Raw genomic sequence first — 11,824 nt, 5'->3', positions numbered from 1 at the left:
AATTATAATAAGCAAGTTGTTAATATCTGGAATGCACTGCCTGAAAGTGTGGTGGAAGCAGATTCAATAATAACTATCGAAAGGGAATTCTATCAGTACTTGAAGGGGAAAAATTTGCAGGGCTCTGGGAAAGTGCAGGTGATTGGCTCGAACTGGAGCACTCTTTCAATGAGCCAGTACAGGCACGATAGACCAAATGGCCTCCTTCCATGGTGAATCATTCAATGATTATATATACCTGGGCCAGGGTGTTCAGGCATGTACACAAATTATATCAATGAGCTGTCCTCATGAGATTACTCAAGGTCAGCTGGACTGTATAAATGGACGAGCAACCTGAGATCTGGCTCTGTACTGAGACCGGATAATCCACCGTCCGCTGACCCTGGACAGAGCATTCATTATATTTGTTGTAGTGAATGTTATAAACTGGACAGTAACTTACATTTTACACTCAGGTGAGGACCAAATATCTATTTCGGCCCTTTGTCTGGGATTTCTTCCCGTCTCCCAACAAAATTACAGGAGGAGATCAGTGATGGGACTGGGGAATTTCAGGGCCGAATTCATTGAACACTGCCCCAGGATTGGATCAGTGAGAGATTGTAACTAATGAATGATCATAAGAGACCATAAGACCATAAGAGATAGGAGCAGGAGTAGGCCATTCGGCCCCTCGAGCCTGCTCCGCCATTCAATGAGATCATGGCTGATCTGATTTTTACCTCAACTCCACTTTCCCGTCTTTTCCCCATATCCTTTGTCTCCCTTGCTGATCAAAATTTTGTCTAACTCAGCCTTGAATGTATTCAATGACTCAGCCTCCACAGCTTTTTGGGGTAAAGAATTCCAAAGATTCACAACCCTCTGAGAGAAGAAATTCCTCCTAATTTCCGTCTTAAATGGGCGACCCCTTATTCTGAGACTATGCCCCCTAGTTTTAGATTCCCCCATGATGGGTAACATCCTCTCAGCATCTACCCTATCGAGTCCCCTCAGAATCTTGTATGTTTCAATAAGATCTCCTCTCATTCTTCTAAACTCCAATGAGTATAGACCCAACCTGTTCAATCTTTCCTCATAAGACAATCCTTCCATACCCGGAATCAACCTAGTGAACCTTCTCTGAACTGCCTCCAATGCAAATATGTCCTTCCTTAAATAAGGGCACCAGAACTGTGTGCATGACTCCAGGTGTAGTCTCACCAGCACCCGGTACAGTTGTCGCATGACTTCCCTGCTTTTATACTCCATCCCGTGAGAAATAAAGGCCGATATTCCGTTTGCCTTCCAGATTACCTGCTGCACCTGTATGTTGTCTTTTTGTGTTTCATGTACGAGGACATCCAGATCCCTCTGCACCCCAAGATTTTGTACTATTTCTCCATTCAAATAATATCTTGCTTTTTTATTTTTTCTCCCAAAGTGGACGACTTCACATTTTCCCACATTATATTCCATCTGCCAAATTTTTGCCCATTCGCTAAACCTGTCAATATCCCTTTGCAGACACTTTGTGTCCTCATCGCAACTTGCTTTTCCACCTATCTTTGTATCATCAGCAAATTTGGCCACAAGACACTCTGTTCCTTCATCCAAGTCATTGATATATATTGTAAATAGTTGAGGCCCCAGCACTGAGCCCTGCGGCACCCCACTAGTTACAGATTGCCATTTTGAAAATGACCCTTTTATCCCGACTCTTTGTTTTCTGTTAGTTAGCCAATCCTCTTTCCATGCCAGTAGATTACCCCAAACACCATGAGCTCTTATCTTGTGCAGTAATCTTTGATGTGGCACCTTATCGAATGCCTTTTGGAAATCCAAATATACTGCATCCATTGGTTCCCCTTTATCCACCCTGCCCGTTACTTCCTCAAAGAACTCTAATAAATTTGTCAGACACGATTTCCCCTTCATAAAACCAGTGAGGTTTGATTTGTTACATTTGGTTCTCTGCTTCGATCAGAATCAATCATGTGTCTGATTGGTGCCTATCTGGTATCGAGTCTCCCAAACATTGTACTTCACACAGGAATATAGGAACTGGAATAGATCATTCAGCCCCTCGGGCCTGTCCGCAAACTTTACTTTCTGTTGCTCTCAGTTTTGCCAGTTCCAACAAGCGAGCAGGGACTGTTTGTATTTTACAGTTTCTGAGCAGGAAGTTATTTAGTCTCTGTCCCATCTGTTCTTGAAACACGTGAATGCCCAACAATTTCCTTCCTTTTTAATGTTAATTGAAATTTTAATCCTTCTTTTGCAGGAGAAATACCCTACTCCTATAAACCAGGTAAAGAAACATGTCAGTCTGAGTTTGAATATCTTTGATTTTGAGAGGTTTTGACTTTGGCCCACTTCTACCCCATAAATCCAATTATTTTGAATTGACAGTGTGTCAGAAGCCCTTTAAGAGCGACTGGATTATTAGATAGGCAGGTCTGAATACGCTCCCTATATGGATAGCTCAGTCGGTGGAGCATCAGACTTATAATCTGAGGACCCAGGGTCAAAGTCCTCGCTCGGATTCTCCTTTGTCTACAGAAACTTTAATTTCCTCTTTCGATCGGAGAAGCTAAAAAGGAGATTTAATCGAGTTGTTCAAAATTATAATCAGCAAGTTGTTAAAATCTGGAATTGCCTGAAAGTGTGGTGGAAGCAGATTCAATAATAACGATCGAAAGGGAATTGTATCAGTCCTTGAAGGGGAAAAATTTGCAGGGCTCTGGGGAAAGTGCAGGTAAATGGCACTAATTGGATCACTCTTTCAAAGAGCCAGAACAGTCACTGTGGGCTGAATGGCCTCCTTTGTTGCTGTATCATTCAATGATTATATATACCTGGGCCAGAGTGCTTCGACATGTGAACACGTTATTTAAATGAGCTGACCTCATGAGATCACTCAAGGTCAGCTGGACTGTATAAATGGGCTAGCAACCTGAGATCTGGCTCTGTACTGAGACCGGATAATCCACCGTCCGCTGACCCTGGACAGAGCATTCATTATATTTGTTGTTGTGAATGTTATAAACTGGACAGTGACTTACATTTTACAATCTGGTGAGGACCAAATATCCATTTAGGCCCTTTGTCTGGGATTTCTTCCCGTCTCCCACCAAAATTACAGGAGGAGATCAGTGATGGGACTGGGGAAGTATCGACTTAAACGAATTATGTCGATACTTCAGGTCGTTTACACACCTGATTGACATGATATTTTAGGAGGGGTGGGATTTTCAACTCAACTGAGACTGTTTCCCGTACTGGGGGAAACACTCCCAGTTGAAATGGACGTGTTGCAGCCACCAGCCTGTGGGAACTGCAAAGGTCCATTTGACAGTTTGGGGTGTGAGACCCTCACTCACTGCAGGAGGCCACTCTGTCACTTTGGACAAAGTTTGGCCCGCACCACCCTCCTCCTAACACTAAAATTCACCAACTTGGAACCTCAACCCCAGTGTACAGACACATTTACCTACCTTGCGGACCCCCTCAAATGGACATCTTCCAGATGGGGGCCGCTGTCGCTGCAGTCATGACCTCCTCGGAGGGCGAACAGCATCACCAGCCTCGCCGGCCACGCCGTCCACCTCTGACACGTGGAGCTCCACAACACAGTGCTGAGACACATCCACCTGTACAGCAGGAGGGAGGGCTACCGCAGAGAGAGACGCATCGCAGAGGGCACTACCCTCGCCACAGGGTCCACAGACCGAGGCTCAGCTTCTTGGACCTCTCTGAGGAGCAGTGCACACGGAGGCTCAGAGTCACTCAACATGTAGTCGTGGACATCTGCAGCCTCCTTCATGCCGAGCTGCTCCCGCTGGCCCGAGCACCATCTTCTTACCTGTCGCTGTCAAAGTCACCACTGCCCTCAACAACTTCTCCTCCGCATCCTTCCAGAGTGCCACCGGGGACATTGCCGATGTCTCTCAGTCGTCTGCACTAAAGAGCCCTGCAAATACACCTACACCCACTCTGCAGTGACACAATGGGTGGCATCAGTTGTGGGTCTTCATAGTGATCCTCAGGAAAGGACATTATTGCACAAACCAGACAAGATTCGCAAAGACTTGACAGTAGTGGTGCCAATATTATATGTAATGTGAGTTGATCAGAAATTAAATAGAAGTAAAAACCATGACAAACCCTCAAACATCCTTGTGCATCCCCTTCATGCTCACAACTCGTTTGCCTTATGCTTCCTACTGCACATATGTGATGCATGCCCTGTGGCTGCAGCACAGGTAGTGGCAGGTTGAGTGAGGCTGGCCGTGAGAGAGATGCACGAGAGGGTGAGTATGAGATAGAGCCATGAGATTGTATGAGGATTGGGTTGAGTGGTAGTGGTGGGATGAGTACTGGCGAGGTGAGTAAGTGCAGGTAAGATGAGGATGAGGTTTGAGTGGGTGTGAGGAGTGATGTGACAGAGTTGTGTTGGCAGTGCAGAAGGAGATGTGGGGTGGGGGCAGTGATGTGGCAGACGGAGTTTAGGGGAATGAGTAAGTGTACTCACTTCGGCTGACCTACTTAGGTCATTGAAGCGCCTCCTGCACTGTATGCAGGTGCGCGATATGTTGGTGGTGCAGGTGACCTCCTCTGCCACCTCGAGCCAGGCCTTCTTGGTGGCAGAGGCAAGCCACATCCTCCCGCCCGGTGGGGGGATGATCTCTGTCCTCCCCCTCCTCCTCACCCCATCCAATAAGACCTGGAGAGAGGCATCAGTAAAACAGGGAGCAGCCTTCTCCCTGGGTTGCTCCATGCTGTAATTTTTCCGATTTTCTGCAGCATCAGTCAGTGGAGGACTGCCCCTTTAAATAGAGCTCCTCCAGCTGACAGCCTATGCTGCGATTGTGCAGTCCGCCCACTGCGCAGCTTTCCAGCGCGAAACCCGGAAGCAATGGTAAGTGGCATCAATTATCCTGCAATTGCATGCGGAGCACCCCGATTTCACTGGGCTCGTTACCCACGCGCCCACTCGACCCCCCGCTGTAAACCCGCCTCCCTCCTCGTATCAGGCCCTTAGTGTCCTCATCGCAACTTGCTTTTCCACCTATCTTTGTATCATCAGCAAGTTTTTCCACAAGACACTCTGATCCTTCATCCAAGTCATTGATATATATTGTAAATAGTTGAGGCCCCAGCACTGAGCCCTGCGGCACCCCACTAGTTACAGATTGCCATTTTGAAAATGACCCTTTTATCCCGACTCTTTGTTTTCTGTTAGTTAGCCAATCCTCTGTCCATGCCAGTATATTACCCCAAACACCATGAGCTCTTATCTTGTGCAGTAATCTTTGATGTGGCACCTTGTCGAATGCCTTTTGGAAATCCAAATATACTGCATCCATTGGTTCCCCTTAATCCACCCTGCCCGTTACTTCCTCAAAGAACTCTAATAAATTTGTCAGACACGATTTCCCCTTCATAAAACCAGTGAGGTTTGATTTGTTACATTTGATGCTCTGCTTCGATCAGAATCAATCATGTGTCTGATTGGTGCCTATCTGGTATCGAGTCCACCAAACATTGTACTTCACACAGGAATATAGGAACTGGAATCGATCATTCAGCCCCTCGGGCCTGTCCGCAAACTTTACTTTCTGTTGCTCTAAGTTTTGCCAGTTCTAACAAGCGAGCAGGGACTGTTTGTATTTTACATTTTCTGAGCAGGAAGTTATTTAGTGTCTGTCCCATCTGTTCTTGAAACATGTGAATGCCCAACAATTTCCTTCCTTTTTAATGTTAATTGAAATTTTAATCCTTCTTTTCCAGGAGAAATACCCTACTCCTATAAACCAGGTAAAGAAACATGTCAGTCTGAGTTTGAATATCTTTGATTTTGAGAGGTTTTGACTTTGGCCCACTTCTACACCATAAGTCCAATTATTTTGGAGTGACAGTATGTCAGGAGCCCTTTAAGAGCGACTGGATTATTAGATAGGCAGGTGTGAATACGCTCCCTATATGGATAGCTCAGTCGGTGGAGCATCAGACTTATAATCTGAGGACCCAGGGTCAAAGTCCTCGCTCGGATTCTCCTTTGTCTACAGAAACTTTTATTTTCTCCTTGGAGCAGAGAAGTTAAAAAGTAGATTTAATCGAGTTGTTCAAAATTATAATAAACAAGTTGTTAAAATCTGGAATGCATTGCCTGAAAATGTCGTGGAAGCAGATTCAATAATAACGATCCAAAGGGAACTGTATCAGTACTTGAAGGGCAAAAATTTTCAGGGCTCTGGGGAAAGTGCAGGTGAATGGCACTAATTGGATCGCTCTTTCAAAGAGCGAGAACAGTGACAATGGGCCGAATGGCCTCCTTCTGTGCTGAATCATTCAATGATTATGTATAGTGCTAAGACATGTCCGCACGTTATTTAAATGAGCTGACCTCATGAGATCACTCAAGGTCAGCTGGACTGGATAAATGGGCGAGCAACCTGAGATCTGGCTCTGTACTGAGACCGGATAATCCACCGTCCGCTGACCCTGGACAGAGCATTCATCATATTTGTTGTCGTGAATGTTATAAACTGGACAGTGACTTACATTTTACACTCAGGTGAGGACCAAATAACTATTTCCGCACTTTGTCTGGGATTTCTTCCAGTCTCCCACCAAAATTACGGGAGGCGATCAGTGATGGGACTGGGGAATTTCAGGGCCGATGTCATTGAACACTGCCCCAGGATTGGATCAGTGAGAGATTTTAATTTTTTTTATTCATTCATGGGATGTGGGCGTCGCTGGCGAGGCCGGCATTTATTGCCCATCCCTAATTGCCCTTGAGAAGGTGGTGGTGAGCCGCCTTCTTGAACCGCTGCAGTCCGTGTGGTGAAGGTTCTCCCACAGTGCTGTTAGGAAGGGAGTTCCAGGATTTTGAACCAGCGACGATGAAGGAACGGCGATATATTTCCAAGTCAGGATGGTGTGAGACTTGGAGGGGAACATGCAGGTGGTGTTGTTCCCATGTGCCTACTGCCCTTGTCCTTCTCGGTGGTGGAGGTCGCGGGTTTGGGATGTGCTGTCGAAGAAGCCTTGGCGAGTTGCTGCAGTGCATCCTGTGGATGGTACACACTGCAGGCACAGTGCACCGGTGGTGAAGGGAGTGAATGTTTAGGGTGGTGGATGGGGTGCCAATCAAGCAGGCTGCTTTATCTTTGATGGTGTCGAGCTTCTTGAGTGTTGTTGGAGCTGCACTCATCCAGGCAAGTGGAGAGTATTCCATCACACTCCTGACTTGTGCCTTGCAGATGGTGGAAAGGCTTTGGGAAGTCAGGAGGTGAGTCACTCGCCGCAGAATACCCAGCCTCTGACCTGCTCTTGTAGCCACAGTATTTATATGCCAGGTCCAGTTAAGTTTCTGGTCAATGGTGACCTCCAGGATGTTGATGGTGGGGGATTCGGCAATGGTAATTCTGTTGAATGTCAAGGGGAGGTGTTTCGACTCTCTCTTTTTGGATTTGGTCATTACCTGGCACTTGTCTGGCGTGAATGTTACTTGCCACTTATCAGCCCAAGCCTAGATGTTGTCCTGGTCTTGCTGCATGCGGGCACGGACTGCTTCATTATCTGAGGGGTTTCGAATGGAACTGAACTCTGTGCAATCATCAGCGAACATCCCCATTTCTGACCTTATGATGGAGGGATGGTCATTGATGAAGCAGCTGAAGATGGTTTGCCCTGGGACACTGCCCTGAGGAACTCCTGCAGCAATGTCCTGGGGCTGAGATGATTGGCCTCCAACAACCACTACCATCTTCCTTTGTACTAGGTATGACTCCAGCCACTGGAGAGTTTTCCCCCTGATTCCCATTGACTTCAATTATACTCGGGCTCCTTGGTGCCACACTCGGTCAAATGCTGCCTTGATATCAAGGGCAGTCACTCTCACCTCACCTCTGGAATTCAGCTTTTTTGTCCATGTTTGGACCAAGGCTGTAATGAGGTCTGGAGCCGAGTGGTCCTGGCGGAACCCAAACTGAGCATCGGTGAGCAGGTTATTGGTGAGTAAGTGCCGCTTGATAGCACTGTCGTCGACACCTTCCATCACTTTGCTGATGATTGAGAGTAGACTGATGGTGCGGTAATTGGCCGGATTGTATTTGTCCTGCTTTTTGTGGACAGGACAAACCTCGGCAATTTTCCACATTGTCGGGTAGATGCCAGTGTTGTGGCTGTACTGGAACAGCTTGGCTAGAGGCGCAGCTAGTTCTGGAGCACAAGTCTTCAGCACTACAGCTGGGATGTTGTCGGGACCCATCGCCTTTGCTGTATCCAGTGCACTCAGCCGTTTCTTAATATCACGTGGAGTGAATCGAATGGGCTGAAGACTGGCTTCTGTGACGGTGGGGATATCGGGAGGAGGCCGAGATGGATCATCTACTCGACACTACTGGCTGAAGACGTTTGCAAACGCTTCAGTCTTGTATTTTGCACTCACGTGCTGGACTCCGCCATCATTGAGGATTTGGATGTTTACAGAGCCTCCTCCTCCCGTTAGTTGTGTAATTAATGAGTGAGGTTTGATTTGTTACATTTGATGCTCTGCTTCGATCAGAATCAATCATGTGTCTGATTGGTGCCTATCTGGTATCGAGTCTCCCAAACATTGTACTTCACACAGGAATATAGGAACTGGAATAGATCATTCAGCCCCTCGGGCCTGTCCGCAAACTTTACTTTCTGTTGCTCTAAGTTTTGCCAGTTCAAACAAGCGAGCAGGGGCTGTTTGTATTTTACAGTTTCTGAGCAGGAAGTTATTTAGTGTCCGTCCCATCTGTTCTTGAAACACGTGAATGCCCAACAATTTCCTTCCTTTTTAATGTTAATTGAAATTTGAATCCTTCTTTTCCAGGAGAAATACCCTACTCCTATAAACCAGGTAAAGAAACATGTCAGTCTGAGTTTGAATATCTTTGATTGTGAGAGGTTTTGACTTTGGCCCACTTCTACCCCAGAAACTGGTATTTATTCCTTTGAGCAGAGAAGGTAAAGAGGAGATTTAATAGTGTTGTTCAAAATTATAATCAGCAAGTTGTTAATATCTGGAATGCACTGCCTGAAAGTGTGGTGGAAGCAGATTCAATAATAACTATCGAAAGGGAATTGTATCAGTAATTCAAGGGAAAAAATTTGCAGGACTCTGGGAAAGTGCAGGTGATTGGTTCTAACTGGATCACTCTTTCAATGAGCCAGTACAGGCAGGATAGACCAAATGGCCTCCTTCCATGGTGAATCATTCAATGATTATATATACCTGGGCCAGGGTGTTCAGGCATGTACACAAATTATTTAAATCAGCTGACCTCATGAGATCACTCAAGGTCAGCTGGACTGTATAAATGGGCGAGCAACCTGAGATCTGGCTTTGTACTGAGACCGGATAACCCACCGTCCGCTGACCCTGGACAGAGCATTCATTATATTTGTTGCAGTGAATGTCATAAACTGGACAGTGACTTACATTTTACACTCAGGTGAGGACCAAATATCTATTTCGGCCCTTTGTCTGGGATTTCTTCCAGTCTCCCAACAAAATTACAGGAGGAGATCAGTGATGGGACTGGGGAATTTCAGGGCCGATGTCATTGAACACTGCCCCAGGATTGGATCAGTGAGAGATTGTAATTAATGAGTGAGGTTTGATTCGTTACATTTGGTTCTCTGCTTCGATCAGAATCAATCATGTGTCTGATTGGTGCCTATCTGGTATCGAGTCTCCCAAACATTGTACTTCACACAGGAATATAGGAACTGGAATAGATCATTCAGCCCCTCGGGCCTGTCCGCAAACTTCACTTTCTGTTGCTCTAAGTTTTGCCAGTTCGAAAAGGGAGCAGGGACTGTTTGTATTTTACAGTTTGTGATTATCAAATTATTTCGTGTCTGTCCCATCTGTTCTTGAAACAAGTGAATGACCAACAATTTCCTTCCTTTTTAATGTTAATTGAAATTTTAATCCTTCTTTTCCAGGAGAAATACCCTACTCCTATAAACCAGGTAAAGAAACATGTCAGTCTGAGTTTGAATATCTTTAATTTTGAGAGGTTTTGACTTTGGCCCACTTCTACCCCATAAATCCAATTATTTTGAAGTGACAGTATGTCAGGAGCCCTTTAAGAGCGACTGGATTATTAGATAGGCAGGTCTGAATATGGATAGCTCAGTCGGTAGAGCATCAGACTTGTAATCTGAGGACCCAGGGTTAAAGTCCTCGCTCGGATTCTCCTTTGACTACAGATATTGGTATTTTCTCCTTGGAGCAGAGGAGGTAAAGAGGAGATTCAATCGAGTTGTTCCAAATTATAATAAGCAAGTTGTTAAGATCTGGAATGTGCTGCCTGAAAGTGTGGTGGAAGCAGATTCAATAATAACTATCTGAAGGGAACTGTATCAGTACTTGAAGGAGAAAAATTTGCAGGGCTCTGGGGAAAGTGCAGGTGAATGGCACTAATTGGATCGATCTTTCAATGAGCCAGAACAGGCACGATGGGCCGAATGGCCTCCTTCTGTGCTGAATCATTCAATGATTATATATACCTGGGCCAGAGTGTATAAACATGTGCACAAATTATTTAAATGAGCTGACCTCATGAGATCACTCAAGGTCAGCTGGACTGTATAAATGGGCGAGCAACCTGAGATCTGGCTCTGTACTGAGACCGGATAATCCACCGTCCGCTGACCCTGGACAGAGCATTCATCATATTTGTTGTCGTGAATGTTATAAACTGGACAGTGACTTACTTTTTATACTCAGGTGAGGACCAAATATCTATTTCCGCACTTTGTCTGGGATTTCTTCCCGTCTCTCACCAAAATTACGGGAGAAGATCAGTGATGCCACTGGGGAATTTCAGGGCCGATGTCATTGAACACTGCCCCAGGATTGGATCAGTGAGAGATTGTAATTAATGAGTGACCATAAGAGACCATAAGAGCATAAGAGATATGAGCAGGAGTCGGCCATTCGGCCCCTCGAGCCTGCTCCGCCATTCAATGAGATCATGGATAATCTGATTTTAATCTCAACTCCCTTGCTGATCAAAAATTTGTCTAACTCAGCCTTGAATGTATTCAGTGACTCAGCCTCCACAGCTTTTTGGGGTAAAGAATCCCAAAGATTCACGACCCTCTTGGAGAAGAAATTCCTCCTCATTTCCATCTTAAATGGGCGACCCCTTATTCTGAGACTATGCCCCCGAGTTTTAGATTCCCCCATGAGGGGTAACATCCTCTCAGCATCTACCCTATCGAGTCGCCTCAGAATCTTGTACGTTTCAATAAGATCTCCTCTCATTCTTCTAAACTCCAATGAGTATAGACCCAACCTGTTCAATCTTTCCTCATAAGACAACCCTTCCATACCCGGAATCAACCTAGTGAACCTTCTCTGAACTGCCTCCAATGCAAGTATGTCCTTCCTTAAATAAGGGCACCAGAACTGTACGCAGTACTCCAGGTGTGGTCTCACCAGCACCCGGTACAGTTGTAGCATGACTTCCCTGCTTTTATACTCCATCCCGCAAGAAATAAAGGCCAATATTCCGTTTGCCTTCCGGATTACCTGCTGCACCTGTATGTTGACTTTTTGTGTTTCATGTACGAGGACACCCAGATCCCTCTGCACCCCAGCATTTTGTAGTATTTCTCCATTCAAATAATATTTTGCTTTTTTATTTTTCCTCCCAAAGTGGATGACTTCACATTTCCCACATTATATTCCATCTGCCAAATTTTTGCCCATTCGCTAAACCTGTCAATATCCCTTTGCAGACACTTTGTGTCCTCATCGCAACTTGCTTTTCCACCTATCTTTGTA

Source organism: Heptranchias perlo, chromosome 12 (genome assembly GCF_035084215.1).
Source record: "Heptranchias perlo isolate sHepPer1 chromosome 12, sHepPer1.hap1, whole genome shotgun sequence".
NCBI lineage: Eukaryota > Metazoa > Chordata > Chondrichthyes > Hexanchiformes > Hexanchidae > Heptranchias > Heptranchias perlo.
The sequence above is the reverse complement of the archived record's forward strand: the minus strand, read 5'-3'. Positions refer to the sequence as shown.